This window comes from Thamnophis sirtalis, unplaced genomic scaffold (assembly GCF_051295495.1).
Source record: "Thamnophis sirtalis isolate CommonGarterSnake01/CBP01778 unplaced genomic scaffold, rThaSir2_p1.2 scaffold_13, whole genome shotgun sequence".
Classification (NCBI taxonomy): Eukaryota; Metazoa; Chordata; class Lepidosauria; order Squamata; family Natricidae; genus Thamnophis; species Thamnophis sirtalis.
In genome coordinates, this window is record NW_028261393.1 from 25,420,601 (window position 1) to 25,438,475 (window position 17,875).

The 17,875-nt window shown below is 45.0% G+C and overlaps 1 protein-coding gene across 2 annotated transcripts in view; it reads left to right on the plus strand.

Moving 5' to 3' along the window:
- The first annotated feature begins 431 nt into the window (after positions 1-431).
- The window catches only part of NFYC (nuclear transcription factor Y subunit gamma), an 85,327-nt gene continuing 67,883 nt past the window's right edge, over positions 432-17,875 (plus strand). Inside the window, exon 1 of one of the 2 annotated variants that reach the window (XM_087728287.1) lies at positions 432-614. The gene's annotated coding sequence lies outside the window, so the exon portion shown is untranslated. Of the gene's footprint in view, positions 615-14,631; positions 14,909-17,875 lie in introns of those variants that run through there. The other variant, XM_087728288.1, reaches the window with a different exon arrangement.

Here is a 17,875-nt window from a genome sequence, read left to right on the forward strand (position 1 = left end):
GTGTGCAGTGCTCGTTCCCAGCCCAGGATTTTGGGGGAGCCTCTTGATAGGGACTCTGCACCGGGCTGGTAAACCCAGCAGCAACAGAGTGGACAGAATTCAACTACAGCAAGAGTCCCCAAACTTGGCAACTTTTAAGACTTGTGGACTTCAACTCCCAGAATTCTCCATCCAGCTGGGAGTTGAAGTCCACAAGTTTTAAAATTGCCAAGTTTGAAAACCTCTGAATTACAGTATCTGCGGATCCATGTCCACCCTAACTACACTTCCCACAATTCCACAGAAGCGGCAAAAAAAAAAAAATCTCGTCCTTTAGTGAATTCTCGCGGTAACCTACACTTCCGAGAGAATGGAGACGCAAACGAAGTTGGAACGTCGCACCTGCGCATTAGCTGAAAATCGCGAACAGAGGGAAGGGGGCGGGGCTTGCCGTTCTCCTCAGTCTCGGCCTCGCCGCCATCTTGTTTCGCCGCCACTTTCGCGCTCGCTCCGTTCCCTCACATCCCCGCCCCCTCCCGCTCGTTTCGGTGGGAAGCGCCCGTGCTGCGGCTAAACCACTGGCACTCTCCACTGCAGCCGAAGCGCGACGTGAGCCACGGACTCGGAGCTGGACGGTGAGTTTAAAGCAGGGCGAAGGAAGGCTCCGCGGTGGAGTGGCGGTTGGGCTTCTCTTTCCCTTCCCCCTTCTCCCGTCGCCGCCATTCACCCTGCCCTTCCTACTGATTGGCTGGAATGGCCCCCCGCTGTCGTTCCTGATTGGCCGCCGGCGGGGTAGACGAATGGGCGGAACTGTCGTTAGGCCATTGGGTAAAGGTTGTGGGCGGACCGTGGAGGAAACAAGCGTACAACGGAAAGAGCTTTCCCCCCGCCCCTCTCTCCCAAGCCCCGAGGCGGACATCGGAAAGGGCGGGGCTTGTGACCATGGGTAATTTACCATAGAGGAGAGCAGAGAGGCCGGCAGGGCTCAGTGGGAGGCGGGGCTTAAGTGGAAGGAACCTGAATTTCTCTTGGGTTCTAAACAGCTAAGAAAATCTGAATTCTGGCTGGTCTCAGATGTTGCCCCGAGCCGTTAATCTGGGCTTGTATGGGTATTGCATGAGCCCCAGTGATGTAGTTTATTTTTATGTATTTATTTTATTTAGTTTGTCAAACATGTAAAACAGGGCTGTCCAAACTTAGAAACTTTAAGGCTTGTGGACTTCAGATGAAGTTTACAAGCATGGCTGGCTGGGGAATTCTGGGAGTTGAAGTCCGCAAGTCTTAAAGTTTCTAAGTTTGGACACCCCTGATGTAAAAGCTATCAGACATAAGTATAAACATAAATATGAACACAGGAAATGGGTACGAAGAAATGGGGACAGCGGGACAGGGACAGTAGGTATACTAGTGCATTTATGCACGCCCCCTTACAGACCTTTTAGGAATGGGGTGAAGTCCCCGTAGACAGTTTAAGATTAAAGTTACGGGAGTTCGAGGATGTAACAATAGAGTCAGGTAGTGCATTCCAAGCATTGTGGCTGAAGTCGTATTTTTTGCAATAGCATTTGTAGTGGTTTATGTTAAGTTTGTATCTATTGTTTGCTTGTGGATTATTGAGGTTGAAGCTGAAGTATGCATTGACAGGTAAGACATTGTAGCAGATAATTTTGTGTACTACGTTTAGGTCAGACCATAGTTCTAGGTTGTCCAAGCCCAAAATTTCAAGCCTGGTGGAATAAGGTATTTTGTTGTGAGCAGAGGAGTGGAGGACTCTTCTCCTGAAATATTTCTGGACTCTCTCCATTGTATTAATATCCGATATACAGTGTGGATTCCAGACAGACGATTGGTCTGGCAAAGGTTCAGTATGCTCTAATTTGCAGTACAATAAGAAGCTTCACAAGATTAGGTTGACCACTCTTTCATTCAGTAAACTATGCTTCATTTAATCATGGTAAACATTTTGTGCATGCTCACTACCTGTGTCCTCTTAAGAAGGAGGCAAAGTGTGGGTTTCATCTCTTGGAATTGCATGACTCTCAGGAAGAACTGGCAGTGTTGATTGAAACTCGTATTGATCACCGGTCTTGAAAACCCCTTACTTCCTATAGCTGATTGGGATTAGAAGAAAGGTATATAGAATGCAAAAAAAATAAAATAAAATTTAAATCTCTGTGCTCCGTTGCTCCAGTTTCTGCGGTTACATTCTGATTATTGAAGTAGTTTTTATCACATTTTTCTGTTGGAAAAGCACTGATTATTTCAGAAAATAATGCCAATTGTAACTTGCAATAAGAGGATGCAATGGCTCAGTGGCTAAAACACTGAGCTTGTTGATCAGAAAGGTTGGCACTTCAGAAGTTTGAATCCCTGGTGCTGTGTAACGGAGTGAGCTCCGGTTACTTGTCCCAGCTTCTGCCAATCTAGCAGTTCGAAAGCATGTAAAAATTCAAGTAGAAAAAGAGGAACCACCTTTCGTGGGAAGGTAACAGTGTTCTGTGAGCCTTCTGCATTTAGTCATGCTGGCCACATGACCACGAAGATGTCGGACAGCGCTGGCTCTTTGACTTTGAAACAGATGAGCACTGCTCCCTAGAGTTAGGAATGACTAACACATATGGGCGAGGGAAACCTTTATCTTTACCTTTTATATAGAATGCACACGCACACAAAAGATTTAAACCTGTGTGCTTTGTTGCTCCAGTTTCTGCGGTTACATTCTGATTATTGAAGTAGTTTATATCATGTTTTTCTGTTGGAAAAGTAATGATTATTTCAGAAAATAATGCCAGTTGCAACTGGCAATACTTTGGAACCATGAATTGTGTCTCCAAGGAATTAAAATTATATTTGAAGCCCCAAAGTTTGTTCTTTTCTGCCTAGTTAATTGTGATGTTTGTTGAAATTGATTGGTTTTGTTGACTTGTTGTGAGCCGTTTACCTTGATTATGTATTATTGTCTGTTGACTTCCATTGCTGTCTCAGTTGTCACTTGTTTAAATTGTAAACTGTCTAAACTGCAACTATTTAGCAAACCTATATAGTAGAAAAGTGTCATTTAAAGATATCCAAACCTGCTTGGATTTGTTGCATGCCTAGTAGGATACAATGTCCAAAAGATACTGTTTCTTACAAGAAAGTATACAACTTTTCTTAATGGATTTCCGTTGAACAAAGGAAAATCCAAGTCGTAAGGAGAGAGGGTTTAGTGTAGTTATTACAGTGCTGATCTAGAAACTATGAGACCATGAGTTTTAATTGTCCTTTAGACAAGAAAGCCAGTTTTAAAAGTTAGGTTTTGAGCTAGTCACACTCACTGAGCCCAACCTACTTCCCAGTAGGGGAAATAAGAGACAATAATTAATTGGATGCTTTGAGTTATACAAAATAAAAGTGAGATGTGAATCTAAAAGTAAAAGTCTTTAACAGAAAAAATGAGCAATTTGAATTGGATTCAGTAACAAATTTGAATTTGCTTCATAAATACCTTAAGTATATGTCAGCTAACTTTGCAGAAATTACATTTTAGCTTGATTCTAGTTTTTAAACACTTCTAAATACATAATTTATGTATCTACCAAGACCACTTTTGAATAGCTACCCTAAAGCAGAATTGGGAAATGCTCTGATTTCTTAACTCCCTTTGGTCTTAGCATACTATAAGCAGCAGCCCCCAACCATTTGGGAACCAGGAACTGGTTCTGTGTAGAGGTTTTTCTGCAGAACTGAAGGGGCGTGATTTTGTGTGCTGTTTGTATCCCATGGATGGGGCTTCACTTGTTTGCACAGCCTGGTTTCTGGCATCTACTTATCAGTTCAAGAATTTCATAACTCTAAGTCAAGAGTTTCTGTTCTGTGCTGAAGAAAATAATGCTTCTTATTGATAATGCACATAGTTCAGTTTGTTGGAAACTTTCAAGGTATTCCAAAATTCTTCTGGATCCATTTGTCTTGGAGAGTGATAGTTTCCCATCCTTCATTTCATCAGTTGCATAGAATGGCTTGACAGATGTGGGATTTAATTTCATTTGGGGAGGTGAGGGAGAGAAGAATGAAGGGAAAGACATGGCAGTTACCTAGATGCATCTCATAAGAGCTTATGCTTAATTTTTTAAAATTAAATATTTATTTAAATTTACTGGCCGTCCAACTCCAGTGGACTCTGGGCAGCATACAAAACTAGGGAAAACATAAAAACAGATAATATTGACTCATGCAGCCAGCGCAGGCTAAAATAATCTGATGGCAAAAACAATAAAAAAATATGGGCCATTGATCAAATAATATCAAATCTGCCTGGCAGCGAGTTCAGCTCTTGTAGTAGTGGTGAAACATAACTTCCTCTTTCCCTTTTATTCTTAATACAGCTGTATACTAATCACAATTAAAGATATACGAGATTTATTTCCAATTAAACATACATTGAATTGTATTCTAATTCAAAAGCCTTTTTTCTCCTAGGTGCTGCTTGGAGTATCCAAGCATGGGTTAACTTCAGCTTGCTGCCCAAGGACTGAGTTCAAATCTTTGTGTAGCCATGCCTCCTGTTCCCCACAGAGGCTCAGTTTTAAAAACTCAGTCACCCTAAAAGGATGCAGTTGGGGAGTTCCAGTCCTTGAACAGCAAATTGGACTCTCCAAGTAGTTAGTGTAGCCTTTTTTCTTATTTTTGTGTTTAGCATATAGTGTTAGGATTCTTTAAAAATTCACTGGATAAAGATTCACACTTAATTAAAGTGCGGGACAGGTGCTCGGAGTGCGGCTACCTTCCGCGACCACCGCAGTTGAGGCACCACCGGGAGGCTCGTCAGCGGCTGCTGGCGAGCTCTGAGGGCAGGTAGGCAAGTAGGGATCCCTCCGAGTTCGCTGCCGGTGCTCAAAATTTAGAACGGAGCCTCTACTGAGCTCTCTGAACTGCCAGCAGCTCCCCGTGCACTCCGTAGCTTGCAGTGGCCATTTTGGACAGAAAAAAGTGCGCGCTTTATTCTCAAGCTGTTAGCTTTGCCACAACCTGGTTTCCACAGCAGATCGCCGCTGGGAGGACTTCTTAATTTGGGATCTCGCTCTGGGTCTCCAGGCAGATCTCCCCCTCCCCAGGAAGACTATTGAAAGCGACTGCAAGGAGTTTGGTTTCCTCGCTTTACCACTGCGCAAATCTGCAGCGCCTTTGGACTTCCATTTTGGCGCCAAAACATTGCTGACTGTTACTGATCCCGGCAAGGCCCCATTTTTCTCAGAACTTGGACTGAATTAAAGAGGCGTACTTCCAGAATTATTGCATTACTGGTATTTTCATATCTATAGCTCTGACTAAGAAAGAAGTGTACCATGGCCAGCAAGAACATGTCTGAACCTCTTGCTAACAAACGCAGCAGGCCCAACCCCACTGCTAAGGGGGACAGTGCAGGCTACCCTGCAAAAGGGAAACAGCCCCAAACCAAGAAAGTCTCGAAAGCTGCAGAAAAGTTGGCTGAAAGGAGACAGAAGGCCCTGGAGAGATCATTTCAAAAGGCAGTTAGTGCCCAGGCACAAACTGTGCTAGCCAAGGAACAACCTCTACCACCAGTTTCTACAGACATTCCCTTGGTGGAGGCTCCACGGGAGGGCTCCCCATCTCTGGCAGACAATGGGGATTTTGGATTCTCTCCCAACCCTTCCAGAGCTTCCTCCAGGTCTCTTATTTCCTCTCTGGAAGAGGTAGACATGGAAAAGGCCTGTTCTCTCATGGGGTAAGAGGCTCCTCCCACTGGCCCTAATGCTGGGGAGGCTCCTGAGTTATCGCAAGCAATGCAGCAGGTGATTCAACGGGCAATATCATAGGGGATTGCTAATGGCATCCAACAACTGGGTTTATCCTTGCCCCTCTTGAGCAAAGCCAGAGGGCAGAACACTGGAGTTTTCCCTCAACCCTCCGGGGCCTCCCCTCCTCCTTCCTCAGCGGCAGTGAGGTGTCTGATGAGGGGGAGGGTGGTCAGGATGCCCCTGATCTGTCGGAGGATGAGAATCCGGCCCCCGACGCCCCTGCATTTTCTGCCTTATTTAAGCCTACAATGTTCAAGGCCATTCTGACCAAGGCTAGGGCTTCGTCCATTCAAATGGGACTTTCCACCCAATGTGATAAGAATACCACTGATCAGGGTAACAAGGAGACTGACTATAGGACCAGGGGATCCAGGCGCAGGCCTCTTTAAGGAAATCACTCCTCAGGAGTTGGTTCCAGTGCCACAGCTGTTCCTGGATATCATCCAGCGACAATGGGTTCAACCTGGGTCATTGGCCAATCCTAGTGGGGTGGATAAGAAGCTCTACTCGGTAGAGACCGCCATGGTCTCTTGAAGCTTCCCCAAGTGGATGATCCCATAGTGGCACTGACCTTCACTTCTGCCCTCCCAGCCGACCTACTGGAAGGTCTGAAAGCGGACGACAAAAAGGTGGAGAAGGCTTGTCATAAAACTCACATGGCCACTGTGTTGGGCCATGAAGGCCTTCTCCTCCTCTTCCTACTTCAGCAGGGCAGCACTATTTTGGCTTTGCAAGCTATTAGCCAACCTCCCTGCTGGGGATATTAGGTCACGCCAAGACGTGAACAAGATCATTGCAGCGGTCAAGTACTCGGCCGACGCTTCACTTAACGCCACCAAATTTTCATCAAGGGCTATGGCTTCAAATGTGACCACCTGCTGCTTGCTGTGGCTATGCAACTGGCAGGCAGACATGAAGGCTAAGTGGAAGTTGGCCTCGGCACCCTTCAAGTTTGGCAAGCTATTTGGGGAGGCCTTGGACTCTGTCCTGATTGAGTCCAAGGACAAACAGAAGTTTTTACCAGCGGTTACCAAGAAACCGGACCGCAAAGGTCGGCCCTATTTTCATAGGCAGTCCTTTCGGAACAAAGACTCCCCTTCCACCTTTGCCAGCTTTGCCAGGTCCTATTTCCAATAACAGGACTGCCCTCAAGATAGGGCATCCTTCAGGGACAGACCCAGGCAGCAGGGGAACCACAGGTCCTTTCAAGGGAGGTTCTCCAACCGCTCCTTTCGCAGATCCAAGTGACCGTCACTGGTCCCCTCCCATCGGAGGTCGGCTACAGCTTTACACTGACCAGTGGGAGGAGACAACGATGGACGCTTGGGTACTGAACACCATTCGTCACGGTCTCACCTTAGACTTCCTATCCCTTCCTCCTCAGTCCTTCATTCGTTGCCCCATCCCAAAGTCGTCCCACAAGCAAACAAATGATGCAGGCAGACATCCAGCATCTACTGGACATAGCGGCCATAGAGCAGGTGCCCTGAGGTCAGGAAGGTAGGGGATTCTACTCGATCCTCTTTCTGGTTCCCAAAGCTTCGGGAGGGTGAGAGCCATTCTGGACCTCAAGAAACTCAACCTAGCATACAAGCGCTTCAAGATGCAGTCCCTCCAGACCATCTTGGGTTGCATCAGGCAGGGTGACTTCCTGACTTCAATTGACCTGAAGGAAGCATACCTGCATGTTCCCATTCATCCAGCACATCGCAAGTTCCTGAGGTTCCAGTTTGCAAACCAACATTATCAATACAAGGCTCTCCCCTTCGGCCTGTTGTTGGTCCCCAGGACTTTCACCATGCTCCTGGCTGCTGTCGCTGCACACCTCAGGACTCATCCGATCAGGATTGTCTGCTACGTGGATGACATCCTGTTAATGTTGGTGTCCAGACAGAGGGCGCGCCAGGCTCTCGATACCACCGTCCACACACTACAGCAACATAGGTTCTCCGTCAAACTGGAGAAGAGCCATTTGGAACCTACCTCCAGGATTCAACACCTGGACACTGTGATTGACTCCAGAACTTGCAGAGTCTTCCTCACGCAGGCCAGCAACTCCAAGAGGGTGGTCAGCGTTCCCCCAAGAGTGGTTCGGTCGCTCGGGTGGTGGCAATCCCCAGCACTAGTGAGGGGATCCCTCTTCAAGGAACCAGAGCGCCTGGTCATAACAACAGACGCCAGCTTATACAGCTGGGGTGCTCACCTACAGACTCATGTGATGCAAGGCAGGTGGCCGCAGACGGAGCTCGCCCACAACATAAATTGGCTGGAACTCAGAGCCGGAAGACTTGCCCTGCGCCACTTCCGTCGATTCATTGAGGGCCGTCATGTCCTCATTCTGACGGACAACGTCGCCACCAAGGCTTACGTCAATCATCAGGGTGGCACTCAATCAACAGCCCTGATGTCAGAGGCAGAAGCGTTGGGGCGTTGGACAGAACGCCACCTCGAGTCCTTGAGGGCGGACCACATCTCCGGGGGGAACAATGTGACGGCGGACTGGCTGAGCAGAACGACCATCAGCAACTCGGAGTGGCAGCTTCATCCATCTCTGTTCCACCAGCTGACACAGAGGTTTGGTCTCCTGGTTCTAGACCTATTTGCCAGTCCTGAGAATGCTCAGCTCCCCCGGTTTATTTCAAGTTTCCACTGCCCCGACGTGGAAGGGACGGATGCTCTTCAGTGCTGCTGGCCCCCAGGACTGCTATATGCATTTCCGCCCCTCCCACTGATACCTCAGGTGATCAGGAAGATGCTACTGGAGGGGGTTGAGGTATTGTTCATGGCTCTGCACTGGCCACAGAGGTCCTGGTTCGCCGACCTTGTCAGTCTGTCGGTGACCAAGCATTGGCACATTCCTCAGGAGCAGATTTCCCTCTACCAGGGGGCCATTCCTCACCCAGACCCTAGATGGTTTCAATTGGCTGTGGCACTTGAGGGGGAGCTCCTGAGGCAGGACAACTTCTCTGACAGAGTCATCTGCACTATCCAGGTGTCCAGGAGACCTTCCACTGTGTGGATCTATGACGCAACATGGACTTCTTGGTGTCACTCCCATCAAATCATCGCCACAGCTGCGACAATTCCACAAATCCTGGATTTCCTACAGGATGGCTTGGACAAGGGTCTTGCCCCCAACACACTTTGGAGGCAGACAGCAGCCCTGGCCACTATCTTGTCCAGAGACGATTCTCAACCGCTCAGCAGACACCCAAGGGTTCACAGCTTCCTGAAGGGGGGTACCAACTTATGCCCTCCGATGGTGCACCGTTACCCAATTTGGGACTTGTCAATTGTCTTGCAGACCCTAACATCACTGCCATTTGAACCTATTCGCTTGGCTAGTCTACGGCATTTGTCGCTCAAAACTGTCTTCCTCATAGCCATTACCTCGGTGCGCAGAATCTCAGAGCTGGCTGCGCTCTCCGTTAGGGAGGACCTTTGTATCGTACATTCGGACAGGGTCATTCTGAGATTGGACCCAGCCTTTTTACTAAAAATTAATAGCTTATTCCACAGAATGCAGGAGGTGATTGTCCCTGACTTTTGCCCGCATCCTAGCCATCCCAGGGAGCGGGTCTGGCACAAGCTAGATGTGCGCCACGTTGTGCGGGTGTACAAAAAGAGGACGGCCTCCTTTCGCAAATCGGAATCATTCTTCGGTTCATTCCAACCTACTTCAATGGGCAGGAAGGTGTCATCTTCCACCATAGTTGCTGGCTGCACGAATGCATAAAATTGGCCTATGAACAACAAGCCAGGTCTGTTCCTCCTTGCATAACAGCACACTCCATGAGGAGCACCGCGACAACAGCCACCTGGGCTATTCAAGCACCCATTGAGGAGATCTGTCGGGCGGCCACTTGGTCCTCGCCGTCTCTGTTCATTCGAAACTACATACTGGACACCTTTGCCTCAGCTGAGGCTTCATTTGGAAGGAGGGTCTTACAGCGGGTCCTTGTTATCCGGGACGTTCTTTCTTCCCACCCTGGGACCACATAGCTTGGGTATGTCCTATGCTTGGACACTCCAAGCAGCGCCTAGGAGAATGACTGTTGGCTTACCTGAATGGTCGTTCTCCAGGCGCTGCGGGAGTGTCCAACCCCGCCATGGGATTTTTTTCTTGGATGGGTGCAGGACCTTGCACCATAAGACACGGACTTTTCCATACAGCAACCTTTGGATCGGATACTTTCATTTTTAAAGCTGAGCCTCTGGGGAACAGGAGGCATGGCTACACAAAGATTTGAACTGTTTTGGGCAGCAAGCTGAAGTTAACCCATGCTTGGACACTTCTGCAGCGCCTAGAGAACGACCATTCAGGTAAGCCAACAGTCATTTTATCCTTCTGTGCTTTCATGTTTATATATGTCATCTCCAGGTAGGTTCCACTCTTTTAGCTCTCCCTCCCCCCCACTTCATTTCATTCTTGCCTCTCTTCCCATAAGCACTTCTCCTGATCTCTTCCAGTTCTTCGTTCTTCTTTAGAGGTAAGGTTACATCTTGGCTGTAGACCAGATTGCTTGCTTGATACCCATCTTTTGTTTTGCATCAAAACAGAAGAGTTTATTGGGATGGAAAAAATACTCTGGATATTCCTGTAGTTAATAGTGTCTTCTGACACTGCAGCACCTTTTTGAAGTGTGTATGTGTCCAGCAGGTATGTGTACATGGAGAGCTTTATTTTTATACTGTGGTCTAGAGCAATAACGAGTTTTGCCCATAATTTTAAAGCAGGGTTTCTGAATCATTGCAATTTTTAAAATAAATGGACTTCAACTCCCAGAATTCTCCCAGCTAGCATGCCACAGCTATCTGGGAAATTCTGGGAGCTGAGTTCCACCTATCTTAAAGCTGCCAAGGTTTAAACCAAACCTTAGCCTGGTCTTATCACTTTCAAAGTTCATTCTGTTTTCCCTGTGACCATTATCAGCATACTATCTTGTAAAGTGTTATGAACCTGAAATGCATGTAAAAATTACAATTATGTACTGAAGTTAGCACCATGGTTATCTGAATAAGCTACTGAATAAGTTGCTGTGATAGGCTGCAGTAATATTTTCAAAAGGATTTTTTCTGTTAATGACAGTGTCTTACATAATTTCAAGTTTTTAAAAATCTAGTTCACTTAGAAATAGATATTATGTAGGCAATTGTTCAGTTTATCTTCATTTATTCCATTGTTCACTGAGAATTAGTGCTGAATTGGACTGTTGATTGAAATATCACTACTTTCCAAATGTTTGGCTGTTGTATGTCAAACTCATTTGAACTTTTTTCTTTTCTCTCTGCTATTGGAGAATTTAAAATGCTATTTACATAAAATATAATGATCATTTAATAACTCAATACTTAGGAGGTGCAAAGCTCATTTAAAAATTTCAAGAGAAAGTATATGTCAGAACGTGATTAAGCATCAACAAAGGTTGCGGCTAAGTACTGATTCTAGCACAAGCAAAGGACCAGAAAACCTATATGTGGGTATATGCATACTGTTGTATTTATTTAATCATGTTTATGTAGTGCACATTAGAGGTGGAGAGCCTTTGAGAGCTGTATGCAACAAAATTTCATTTTAATGTATGCTGATTAGTGTACATTCAAAGTGAGAATAAAGTTATTCTAAGTCTAAAAGTGGGACTAGATAACAGCAGATCAGGTAGACCTGTTTGGCTGGAAAAGTGGAGATGCTGCTAACATCAGGAAAACAAGGAACATATTTGTACAATCTGCATAGGTCAATTTGGCATGAGCCATTCGTAAATGACTTATCTTCTAGTGCTAGATGATTGAAGTATCTCATAGCTACTTGTCAGGGCTATGTAACAGCATCCCAATCATTTTTACAGTAGCTGATATGCTGTCACTTCTCTTTAAAGAATTATTAAACACACATACACACACCTGAGCCAAACCATGTTGAAGTCACTGGAGTGCTGGAGAAAGTCTTGAATTTTCCAGACCTCTTCCAAGTCTGCAACACACTTAGTTCTGTTTGTATTGTGTCTTTGTATTGTTTATTTCCACAATTAACTTTTGATCCAAAGATGGGGGAAAATGACCTTTCTCCTGACTTGAAATGAATTGAGTTTTAGAAAAAACATCTTACAGAAATGTGGCTAACTGATAATATGACAAGAGTATCTCTTCAGCTACTTACCATATTTGGAAGCATTGCTTGGACTAGATCAGGACTGTCAAACTCGCGTCGTCACAGTGGTGGTATGTGACGTATCGTGACTTTTCCCCTGTTCGCTAAACTGGGTTTGGGCATGGCCAGTGTGTGATGCATCTGGCTTGCAGGCCGCGAGTTTGACAACCCCGGACTACATGTAAACCTTCCTACAAATCAGTGATTTTCAAACCTGGCAAATTACAGATGTGTGGATATCAACTCCTAGATTTCCCCAGCAACCACCAGAGCTGACTGGGGAATTCTCTATTTCCTAGTAAACTTTTGCTATTGAATGTAGGAAAGTAGTTTTGCTCTCCTTGTCTACCTCTTGGACTGCCTCTCCGTTCCTAGTTATGGCACTTTTCCATAATTTAAGATGACATTTGTTTGCTGCCCTTTTTATGAACATTACAGATGCATTTTCAATCTTCTATTTAGGTTTAGTTATGATTTAGCTGACTCCCAAACTACAAAATATTTTGAGGAGTTGCAGAGTACCATTTCTTCACTAAACTTAGAACTTTATTTTTAAGGGGAATCTAATAGACAAAGTGATTTAAATTTAGAACAGGCTCCCTGGCCTCTTGCTGATCTGAGATACAACAAGAATTTATTATTACAGTTTTAGACCAACGAACAGAACAAATAAAAGCACTCAGTATATATACACTTAAAACTTCCAGTATAAAATAATAAATAACAACTAAAATAAATAATAAAATCCAATGTCAATTATACATGGTCTGACTATAAGATAGTTGCAATCCCTAAACTGTGTGCCCAGTTGTAGGTTCAATGCTAAGAGTAGTGACTAAGCAGCGCAAAGGGTTTGCCAGAATGTTATAAAACGTCGCTATGGTGGAAAAGAAACGTGTTTGCAACGAATCCCCAGTGCTGCTGTGCAGAATCTGGCTACCTGGACTGTAGTTATGGACTGTTCATCCTTAAGCAGCCACTGGAGATAGGTAGTGTTGGAACAGCCAGGATACCTAGCAATTATTGGTAGGATGTGGCAAGTATAATAGGATACCATTCAGGGAAAGACTCTGTCCCTGTGGCTCAGGAGAGGTGGAGACTGTGGACCACATGCTCCTTAGATGTTCCTTTTATACAGGAGATCTGGGATACTCAGAGTTGTAATTCAACACTCCTGGAGTTCCAAAGTTAGAAAAGTTGTGCAGAGCCTGTAGCATTGCAGTTGCTATATTATAACAACTAATATATTTAGGATACTTTTTTAAAAAAAAAGTGCAAATGCATTTGAAAACAAAGATTAATATAAATCACCTGAGGTTTTTTAAGTGTCTCCCCCTCCCCCTCAGTCTTGGTTTTAAATTACAGCCTTGGGGATTCTACCTAAAATGTGTATAATCTCAGGGCATTTTGTGTATGAAATATTTGCATTATGTTTATTTTTTAAAAAAAGTTCTGAATGGTTCAATAACTTTGCAATTTTGAGGTTAAGCACCCATGCAAGGGATTCTGCATTTCACAATACATATTCTTTTTATAAAAATAACCCTTTTTTTTGTAAAGGGAGAACCTAAGCTTCGATCCCTCAAGAGTGTTGGGAAGAGCTTTTGAAAGGAAACCTTAAAGCCACCCCTGGGGTTTTTGTCAGCCCTCTCATGGCCAAACCCTCTTTGCTGAATGTACATCCTTTTCTCTTTCTCTCCACTGATCCTGCCCCTTTCCCTCTCTTCTTTCATTCCAACGGCCAACTCCCCCCCAATCCCATCCCTTGTTTTAACCCTTCCCTGCTTGCCATTCAAGCAACACAGATGCAGTTGAGAGAAAGAGTTGCCCTCATGCAAGATATCGGCAGGGTTGGTAAACTGCTGAGCCAGGATGAGAACTGCGGGGGCGGGGGGAGATCCCAGGAGCGCCTAAGCACCACTTTAAAAGGGGGGGGGAGAGAAACTGAGCATTTGCACACACACAGACCTCGCCTGAATTCCCCATTCGTGGTGGCGAAATAACGAGGCTCTAAAAAACTAAACCTCAGGACGACTCGTTGCCTCCTTTCCATGCGCAACCATTAAAGCTCTTATTTCTCGAGGCGCTGCATTTCGCTGCTTGTAAAAGCCAAGCTGCCTTTTTCACCGACAGTCCCCCCCCCCCCCTGGATCCCATCGCAGTGCTCCTAAACCCCTCCCACCAACTTCAAAAATGGAACCTGACTCCCAGGGTCAGCCAAGCCAAAGATCGTCTATTCCAGTGTTTCCCCAACCGTGGCAACTTGGAAGATGTCTGGACTTCAACTCCTTCAAGTCCAGGCATTTTCCAAGTTGCCAAGGTTGGGAAACACTGGTCTATTCAATAGACTCCATTCCATCTGCTTCTCCCCTTTGCACCCCCCGCCTGCCTGCTTGCCCGCCTCGCTTTGCTCCCTTGTGACCCTGGCGCGTCTCCCCCCCTGCACGAGATCCGCCTTTTACATAAGTTGCTCCCGGGGCTTGCAAGTCTCCGCGTCTGACCCCTGTCCTGCCTTCTCAAGGTAACTTGTCAAACAGGAAGTGTACAAAAGGAGCGCTGAGCGACGAGCCCAGCGGCCAATCCGGGCGCGGGGAGCCTCCGTGGGGAAAGCGCCCAGCCAACCAGGGGCCGGCCGAGGGGGCGGTCCGGTGTCGGGTAGCATGTTAGGCTGAATGTCTTTCACCGTTAAAGTGGAAGGAGGCTGCACCGTGTCTCATTGGAGTCCCTGGGAGTTTTGCACTGAGGCAGGGGTCAGCTGAAAGACAAAGAAAAATGGCGAATAGTTTGGGAGGGCAGCTGCTCGGTTCTGTGCCACAGTGGACATTCCAGAGAGCCTGGCCTGCATCTCCTGCCTTTTGTTTCCTCTTGCTCCACGTCTCTCTTCTCCTTTTTGTGTGTGGAGAAGGACTAGGAATGGCTAAATTAGCTCTGTCAGAGGAGGCATAATTAGCTGCCTGTAAAATTAACGCTATCCCTGGTAAGTTTGGGGGGGGGGTTGCATTGCTTTTCTTTTTTTGCTTTCCTAATGTAGCAATCCTACGGAGTGGTCATGCAATCCCAAAGTGCAGATAAGTTGAAACTGTCTCAGAAAATGGCCCCTTGCTTGGCAAGCTTAAGGGAGCACCTATCTCATACCTTCCTGTCCTTGGCTTAAGCCCAGCCTCTCTCTCTCTCTCTCCCTCCTCCTCTCCTCTCCTCTCCTCTAATAGCTGTGAAAACGAAGAGCATTTTCTACAGAGATGCATGGGCTTGTGGGGTTGTCCCCCCCACCCCCCCTTGCATAAAATCAGGGTCGAAAAATCTGGAACTCTTCTCCCATCTACTTTCCAGTAATTTATCTTTTTTGAAATGCACAGCAGCTTTTGTGGAAGGCTAAAGAAATGTAAGCAGGGTATTCTTCATCTTCTCTCTTGATTTTAGGAAAGAGGACATTGGCAGCAAGCTTGGGAGGGGGTCGAGGTGTCAAATCAGGATGTTCCATTTCGATGTAAAGTATTTGGACTGATATGTTTGCACATCTGAATTAAATGCCACCTCTATTTGTAACAGTGCTTGCATGTTGACATCTCTTTCATCTGTCATTCCTTTTTCCACCTTGTCTCCACCCACATCCCAATATTATGTAGCTTGACTGATGGGGCTGCAGGATTGAAAGGGTTCTTTTTTAAAATGACACATGTTTTAGGCAGCATGAGTCATAAGAATATGTTACCTATCATAAAGCTAATTTCCCAGTATGGTCTTTGGACCTTTGTTACATTATGTTGGATTTGGAAAGTAGAAAGGAAAGAACTCATCCGTTCCCTTAGTTTCATCCCAGATCTACTTTAAGTAAAAGGGAAACCTGACAAACAACTGAAGAAAAGTTTGTGTGGGATAGCGGTAGACTTGCTTCTCTTCTAACTTGCTGTGCCTTTTCATAAGAATACTTTGAGTTTTTTAAAAGTCAGTGATGAAGGTCACTGGAATGTTCCTGATACTGAGATATCTCATCCTTTAATGGATTAAGGTACATAAGTGTACCGTGGAATGCTTTTATAGCAAAGGGCTTACCTGTTTGTCTTAAGTAAAGAGTTACACCTGAGTTCTTTACATTTTTTCCCTTGCCTTTCATCTGAATGGAATAGTGTTGCAGTAAAAGTTGCTGAAGCAAGGCCTGCCTGTGCAAGCAAGAGTGACCTTGAAGCACAGCTTCTCTGGGTTTTAACTGTTGAAGGACGAGGTTTGTTTATGCTGTTTGGAGCTGGTGAAAGGAATCAGTTGGAAGAAAACAGTGGGTTACTAGTACCTGAGAAAGTCACTATGAATAACACGAGCTTCTGAAACTAAAGCCATTTTAATGAAGAGCTTTAAACTACTTATTCCCTTATGTCTTCTCTGCCCCACTATTCTCCTTATTCTCAAACGTTTCAAGTGGGTGGTGTATTTTAACTCTTCAGAAATCCAGAAATATGACACATTTATGCCTTTCTCTCATCCATAACCTTTATTTACTGGCCTTGAGTAACATTTTGAAAGTTCAGATAGGTTATCTGTTCTTTTTCCTTAAAAGCTGTCATGTGTGATGGTTTAGTAATGCAAAATCTTTTCTGTACTTATTAAGCACCATCACAATTTAGGAACGCCTCCTGGGAATAAATTTCACCAAATGCGGACTACCAAATAAAGGTTAATAATAAGGAATCTACACATAGTCATTCAGAAGTGGCCTTGGCACTCACTTGGCTTGCTGAAAGGAGGAGGAAGCAGGTTTCTTCCTCCCTATTCTGCTTTGTGTCAGATTGCTGTTTGCTTCCTCTTTTTTCCTTTGCATTTTCAGGAAATAACTATTGTTGGAAGCAATCTTACAAACAAATGCTGTACTTCTAATAGCATCTTTCAATAAACTACTGTGAGAGCTCCAAAAGTATGTTCAGGTTTCCCATTTGCCATTGAAGTTTTGGAAAACAAAGTTATCCATTGTTCATAATATAAAAAATGTAATGCACAGCCAGCTGAAGCTTTCCGTGTGCATCTTTGAACTTATGGGAACTGTACATAGTTATTGTTTATTTCACTAGGTATTCCATGTTTCCTTTTGGATTTTACTTCTCATGTAGTTTGATTACCTAGAAGCTTATTTCCTTTTTCTTTCTTTTGCAAAAAATAGTAGTTTCAGCTTTGATCGGATTCATACAATCCCGTTGTGACCCAAAAGGTATACTTTTCCTCATGTAAGCAGGTAAACCCACCAGATTTATTCGTGACCCGTCAAAAGCGCGGAGGACAAAATCGCGCTCGACGAAAGCGCGCATGTGATGTCATCACAGTGCAACGAAAAAAATTAAAAATTGAAATAAAATTAAAATTAAAGCAAGCCGATTCACATAAAGGTAAGGGTTAGGTTAAGGGTTAGGGTTAGGGTTAGGTTAAGGGTTAGGGTCAGGTTTAGAGCGTTAGCGTTAGGTTTAGCGTTAGGTTAAGGGTTAGCGTTAGGTTTTTCGTTACGTTAACGGTTAGGTTTAGGTTTAGATTTAGGGTTAGGTTAAGGGTTAGGTTTAGGGTTAGGTTTAGGGTTAGGTTTGGGGGGGTTAGGGGAAGGTTTTAGCTTTATTTTTACATTTTTCGATCACAGCGCGATGTTTTCGTCGCGCTGTGATGACGTCAAATGCGCGCTTTCGTCGAGCGCGATTTTGTCCTCCGCGATTTTGTGGTGGAACCGATTTATTAGATAACAGTAAATCAACTTGTATGCGCAGACAAAATACTTAATGTATACTAATGTATGATCCAAAGTTTAGCAACCATAGTACTTTGCTTCATAAAATGTGCTAATATGATGTGTGCAAACCATCGTGCCCTAGTGCAATATGTGACAATGCCCACAGTTTATAAGATCTGGTTGCTTCCATCCCTTTGTTTCAGTTTAAAAATTGCTTGCTCTATTTTCTCTTATGCCATTTCT